Below are 5,339 nucleotides of genomic sequence, written 5' to 3' on the forward strand. Positions count from 1 at the left end.
TCTTTTTAAAATCGGCAAACCACCCGTTTCTGGTAGCTGTGCTCATTAGGCGGCTTAGTTTTCATTTGCCTTACTTATTCGCACCGACTGTGCAGGCTCGTGAGGGGACTTTGTGGGGATTCCTCAAGGAGGTTGCTGACACTTTCAATTTCCTCACTGTGCGCTTCTCTTTAGATTACCTGTATAGCCTCTCGAGAAAACAGATGACCCAGGCTCTCACTGAGTCTTTGTTCCCTACACCATTGTATCGGCAGCCTTATCTGGGGTCTTTGGACATCAGTGTTCTAAAGCGTGTTAGGCGGATGTGCATTCAGGCAGCCGCTAAAACGTTCTTTTTCAAACTACACACAGCGACGCTGCCTGTCAAGACATTTCTTAATGACAAGGGGATGTTTGTACCTTGGAATGTGAATTGCCGTCTGTGTAACGTGCCTGAGACAATTGATCATTGTTTTATCCTGTGCCGTGATGCCATGTTTTTTTGGGACATACTACAACGAACTCTCAAGAAGGACATTGAAATTACACCGTACACTATTATATTTCTGCCTGTTGACAAAAACTCTGTTGTGCCTTATGATCTGTTTATGTTGATGGGACTATTCAGTCTTTGGAAAAGCCGTATGATGGACAGACATGCCGAGCCACCAAGATCGTCCAAATCTGTGTTTCGTGAACAGTGTGCTTTGGTGAGGAGTGTATATGCTGCACGCGAAGAACCTCCAAGCTGGCTGCCGTGCCTAGATGCATGTGTGTGCCTCCCTGGATTTTGATGTTTTGATGGGGCTGCAGTGTTGAGTTAGGGCAATGGCGGGCTCCTATTAATCAGCCCGGCAACTTGAGACGCGATCCAGTCTGATTGAAGTTTTCCTCCTTTCTACGGATGTTCTTCCATGCAATAAAGAAAAAAAAAAGCTGTTCTTGTGGTGTAGTGGTTATCACATCCGCCTAACACGCGGAAGGTCCCAGGTTCGATCCCTGGCAAGAACACTTCTTCTACAGTGATTTTTTTTTTCGTAAAACATTAAGTTGGGCTAGCGGGTGTCATGTGTGTGTGTCTTGGTATTGTGTCTGTTTCTTCTTATAATATTCAGTGCAATGAATATTATTTTTTTCATTATATCCTCTCTGCAACTAAGCATCTCTATGATTTCAACAGTAAGCGCAACAAGGCTCAGCAGCTGTTCTTGTGGTGTAGTCATTCTGCTTCCGGCAGCCGAGCTGAACGGATCGCAGGGTCATGGGCTCCAGCGGAGCAGTGATAGCGGCCTTTGACGGCCGCGGAAACAGGATCGATGACTGCGGTGATAAGGATTACCAGATTATTTTGCCGACACTGCCAACAGGACGTGTTGTTTTCAACACCGTTTTTCTTCACGGCGACGTGCGAGCGAGGCCGTTCCGGGTCGAGGATTTCCGAGACGCCCTGGCCGAGACCGGTATGCTCCCCGACGTGGTCGCGTTGGGGGCGTACCAAATCAACCACGTGTGGGTGGTTACCCTGCGGAACACGGAGGCAGCAAAGAAGTTGCTCGCCTTCAACGAGGAATTTCCGCTCGACGCTCATGGTATTCGGTACTTGCCTGTAGAGAGTGAGGATGGGACACCATTCGACCTCATTATGCTAATGGGCCTCCATTGTATTTGGCGCTCCAGAATGGCAGGATATCATTGCGATCCTGATGCACGGCCAGCACGGATCTATTTTCGGGAGTGCATGCATAAGTATATTGAAGTTCAGAAACTTGCTCCTGAAGCTCCCGAGTGGCTCGAAAGAGTCGAGCCTTTGGTGACGCTTAAGGAGTTTTAATATGATGAAGCCACGCACCCCCGGGCGGATAGTGTTGTTAATTATTGCTCATTGCGCTCTGTAAGTGTATTTGTGTTCTGTGGTTCTTGCCGAAGTCAGGCAATAAATAAAAAAAAAAGTTCTTGTGGAGTAGTGGTTATCACATCCGCCTAACACGCGGAAGGTCCCAGGTTCGATCCCTGGCAAGAACAGATCTTTTACTGCTGCTTTTTTTTGTACAGAAATGAATTGTTGGCCACACCAACCTATTTATGACATATGCGTTGCTGCTAGGGTCAGTGCAAAAAATCTTTTTTCAATAAATCCTTTCTACAACTGGCTACTCTAAGATTTCAACAGTAAGCGCAGCACAAGTGAGCAGCTGTTCTTGTGGTGTAGTGGTTATCACATCCGCCTAACACGCGGAAGGTCCCAGGTTCGATCCCTGGCAAGAACACAACTTTTACTACTGCTTTTTTTTTAGTACAAGAATTAATTTTTGACAAAACCAACCTATTTATCCCATATGCGTTGCTCCTAGGGTCAGTGCAATAAATGGTTTTGTTGCGAAAGCAGCACTACGCTAGTCGCCGAGCCATTTCGCGGAGCTCTGGAAAGGCCAAGCTGCGCATGCGCGAGGAGCGGGTGACGTCACACGGCGGAAAGCTGGCGCGCCAAGGTCGCCGCCGGAGCGGCCGCCGCGCGCTCTCCATCGCCTCGCCAACAGACTCCCCCTATCTCTCTCTCTCCCTAGATGACGCGCAGTGGCGATTGCGCATCGCCATCTGCGTGGTTTGTGTTGTATATAAAACTGGCAATGGCTTAGCTTTACTATGCCAGGATATACGTAGCGTGAGGTGAGGGCAAGGTGTCCACATCTCGGTGGGCACCTAAACGAGAGGGAAGGCGCATAACTGCACTCTTGGAACAGTGGACACCTCAACCATGCTTCAAGCTAAGTAGCGGTGGTGACAGGTGTGCGCTGCATGCGTTTCATTGACAACGTTGTGCCAGAAAGCCAGAAACGCGGCGCTGAAGCCATAGACCGTCGGCGTTCGTTGTGTTCTTTGGCGTTGGCTTTGACCACGTTCTGCACTCCGATAATTTTAAGGAAAGGAAGTGCGCATAGTGGTTCCCTGGGTCAGTGGACGCCTGAATCATCCTTATAGGTACGCGGGGCGATGAGAGAGAGATGTGAGCTGCAGGCATTGACAAGGTTGTGCCTGAAACGCGGCGCTGAAGCCATAGGCCATCGGCGTTCATTGTGTTCATTGCCGTTGGTGTTGTCAACGTTTTACACTCCGGTCATTTTAAGGAAAGGAAGGCGGCGCGCGGCGAGGCACGCCAGCGTGCGTAGTGACGTCACTTGCTCCTCGCGCTTGCGCAGTATGGTCGTGTAAGAGAATTCGAAACGGCGAGACTGGGGGCAACGTAGCTCACGTAACAATATATGGCGGTGCGCAGATGTTGCTTTCGCAATCCTCCAGGTTTCACCAGAGCTATAACACAGCAGTTATTTTTTTCATTATATCCCATCTGCAACTAAGCTTCTCTAAGATTTCAACAGCAAGCGCAGCATCGCAGAGCAGCTGTTCTTGTGGTGTAGTTCGAGGCGCTGCTTGATTTCATCGTCAAGTGTTGGCATAAATTGTAAGGAGTTTACATGAAAACCTTCTACAGTCTGGTGCTTGTTACTAAAAAGTTCTGTGAAGTGGTCCACAACGGCGTTCTGAATATCTCCTGGATCGCTGGTAATTGCGTCTCCGTGTCTTATCTTTCTGATTTCTTTCTGGCAAGCGTACCGTTTTTCTTCCGCGAGCGCTCGCTTTGTAGGCGTTTCGCCTGCCCACAATTTTTCGGACCTTGCACGTACGACAGCAGCTTTATATTTTTCTGTTTCATTGCGTTCCAGTTCGCATTTCACATCTCTGATTTCTTTTGTGAACATTCCAGGAGCTGTGCTTTCCATGTTCAGCAAGCATTCCAGTTCCGCGTGCAGGGTTCTTTCTTTTTCTTTCTCTTTATACCTAATCACACTGCTCCTTTCTATTGCTTTAAGTTTAGTTTAGTTTTATGGGGTTTAACGTCCCAAAGCGACTAAGGCTATGAGAGACGCCGTAGTGGAGGGCTCCGGAAATTTCGACCACCTGGGGTTCTTTAACGTGCACTGACATCGCACAGTACGCGGGACTCGAATTTCTCCTCCAAAGAAATTCAACCGCCGCGGCCGGGATCGAACCCGCGTCTTAAGCTTCACCTGCTCTTTGAATCTTTCCCATTCCATTGCAAAAGATACTGGTTGGGCAATAAGAATGTTCTCAAAATCAGTCTTAATTTTCATCACGAACTCTTCATCCTCCAAAAGTTTGGCATTCAGTTTCCACAGGTGGCAGTTAAAGCGTGCTTTCCTGCTCTTTTTTCTAAAAGTGGCACTCACAAGAAAATGATCACTGAAAGTCACTGGTTGTACATTATAACTAGAGCATAAGGGAACAAGATCAACTGACACATATACTCTGTCGAACCGCGCACGACAGTGGCAAGGTGACGGACGCGACGGAAGTCGCGTTCGACACCCCGAGCAGCGTGGAGAGTGATGACAACGTCGCCATGGACACAAGCAAGGAAGAGGCCGCTATGAGAGCTGCGAAGCGGTCGCATGACGAGAGCGTAGGCGAGAAGATGCCGCCTGGTGGGGGCAGTGATGAACCGCCGCCGAAGACATCGGGAGTCAGACGCTCGACGCTAAAGTCACGGCCGAACTTTTCGGCCGACACGCGGCAGGCGGGTAAACCGCCTCCGTAGCTCTAGTGAGACCGTGTTGGTGTGAATGTCAACTCTTCGTCGATCATCTTCAAGATGGTCCGGCAGCGGCGATGTGTCTGTGTTCGGAAAAAAAAATCGAGGTTGCTCCTCCGACGTGCTTCCAATCGCCACCGGACGTTTCTTTGGGAAGCCGCATGGTCATGCGGACGATGCGGACCGTCCACCGACGAAAGCCACACCGACCACGGAGGTAGGAACGCGACGGCCAGAAGCGCGTTTTCTCTCTCTATAGCACATGGTAGTTAAGCTGGGCACTACACCACAAGAACAGCTGCTCACCTTTGCTGCGCTTACTGTTGAAATGTTAGAGAAGCTAGTTGCAGAAAGGATATAATGAAAACATAAGATTTATTGCACTGACCCTAGCAGAAACGCATATATCATAAATAGGGTGGTGTGGCCAACAATTCATTTTTGTGAAAAAAAAGAAAGCAGCAGTAAAAGGATGTGTTCTTGCCAGGGATCGAACCTGGGACCTTCCGCGTGTTAGGCGGATGTGATAACCACTACACCACAAGAACTTTTTTTTTATTTATTTATTGCCTGACTTCGGCAAGAACCACAGTACACAAATACACTTACAGAGCGCAATGAGCAATAATTAACAACACTATCCGCCCGGGGGTGCGTGGCTTCATCATATTAAAACTCCTTAAGCGTCACCAAAGGCTCGACTCTTTCGAGCCACTCGGGAGCTTCAGGAGCAAGTTTCTGAACTTCAATA

At 48.8% G+C, this 5,339-nt stretch overlaps 4 non-coding genes across 4 annotated transcripts; 3 read left to right on the forward strand and 1 right to left on the reverse strand.

Moving 5' to 3' along the window:
* The first annotated feature begins 917 nt into the window (after positions 1 to 917).
* On the forward strand, positions 918 to 990 carry TRNAV-AAC (transfer RNA valine (anticodon AAC)). The gene has a single exon. It is a non-coding gene; the product is annotated as a tRNA-Val (tRNA).
* A 938-nt stretch (positions 991 to 1,928) lies between these two features.
* Positions 1,929 to 2,001, forward strand: TRNAV-AAC (transfer RNA valine (anticodon AAC)). Its single transcript has one exon. It is a non-coding gene; the product is annotated as a tRNA-Val (tRNA).
* A 172-nt stretch (positions 2,002 to 2,173) lies between these two features.
* TRNAV-AAC (transfer RNA valine (anticodon AAC)) lies at positions 2,174 to 2,246 on the forward strand. The gene has a single exon. It is a non-coding gene; the product is annotated as a tRNA-Val (tRNA).
* Positions 2,247 to 5,063: 2,817 nt separating this feature from the next.
* TRNAV-AAC (transfer RNA valine (anticodon AAC)) lies at positions 5,064 to 5,136 on the reverse strand. Its single transcript has one exon. It is a non-coding gene; the product is annotated as a tRNA-Val (tRNA).
* Positions 5,137 to 5,339: the final 203 nt, after the last annotated feature.

Source organism: Amblyomma mixtum, chromosome 2, assembly GCF_055824585.1.
Source record: "Amblyomma mixtum isolate Tamu chromosome 2, ASM5582458v1, whole genome shotgun sequence".
Classification (NCBI taxonomy): Eukaryota; Metazoa; Arthropoda; class Arachnida; order Ixodida; family Ixodidae; genus Amblyomma; species Amblyomma mixtum.